This window comes from Orycteropus afer, unplaced genomic scaffold (genome assembly GCF_000298275.1).
Source record: "Orycteropus afer afer isolate SDZICR_OR568_19922 unplaced genomic scaffold, OryAfe1.0 scaffold00210, whole genome shotgun sequence".
Classification (NCBI taxonomy): Eukaryota; Metazoa; Chordata; class Mammalia; order Tubulidentata; family Orycteropodidae; genus Orycteropus; species Orycteropus afer.
This window is the reverse complement of record NW_006921797.1, coordinates 2581709-2582985: the sequence shown is the minus strand read 5'-3', so window position 1 is coordinate 2582985 and position 1277 is coordinate 2581709.

The window sequence follows — 1277 nt, the reverse complement described above, 5'->3', positions numbered from 1 at the left end:
AGCTCCCCTCCCACTTCCTCCCAACAGTCACCTCTTCCCTGTGTCCATCCCTCCATGCACCCCTGCCCCCTGAGCTGTCTCCCTGTGGATAAACTGCCCTTCTTTCTTCCATGATTGTTCTTTCCAAAGAATGTATGTATCTACCTCAGGTAAATGTTCAACTCCTATGCCTGTCTTTTGTTTGTCTGGAAGCCACAAGTGTGGGTTGAATTCCAGACCTGAAGGGCAGCTAGAGGCCATAGTCTCAGTGGTTCCACCAGGCTCCATCAGACCAGCAAACCTGGTCCACCCACCACCTTTTTTTTCCAAATGATTTTGAGTTTTGTTCCACATTGTTCTTCCTCTCTATCCAGGATCTCCTACATAGATCCCCCTCCAAGTGGTTGACAGTGGTAGCCTGGCACCATCTAGTTCTTCTGGTCTCATAGTCATATAGGCTGCAGATCCCATGGTGTACCAGTCACTAAGACTAATTATTTCCATGATTCTTTGGTTTTCTTCATTCTTCTTTGCCCTGGATGAGGAGAGACCCATCATTGCATGTAGATGGCTGCTTACAAGCTTTTAAGATCCCAGTCACTGCTTGCCAAAATAGGGGGTGGAACAATGTTTTGTGTAGTATGTTATGCCAATTGAGCTTGATGTCCCCTGTGACTATGGAGGTCACAGGTTCAACTACTCAGTCCCTCTGGGTAGCTGGCTGTGAACAAGAAGTGACTACAACCTTGTCCCTTGTCAGTTCTACTATACCCCCTGGGAATTCGGATCATATAAATACACTTATAGGACCATTGTCTGCCAACCCTATACATGGTCTTGGGCACACTCTCTGCTTCATAGACATACCTACTAGTTCAGCCTGTCTACCCATCTATCCACCCGTATATCCATGTTTGCCTTCACTGACAACACTGTACCGTATGTGCAAAAGGTCTCATCTTTGTCGTCTATACTTCCCATGTACCTCTCTATGTCTTCCTCTTCCTCAATGCCACCATGTTGATCACTCATATTTGGTACATTGCCCTTCTCTTCACCCAAAACAATACTTATCTCTACCTATCTAACAGTGTTCTCTTCCCTCCTTCCCACCACTGGTAACCAACAAAGAAAATTTCCTTCCATATTATCTAAACCTTCCTTAATTTCTACAATAAAGGACAAATATAATATTTGTCCTTCTGTGATTGACTTATTTCACTCAGCATAATGTCATCCAAGTTCATCCATGTTATGTGGTGTTTTGCAGATTCTAGGTTATTCTTCAGAGTTGCATA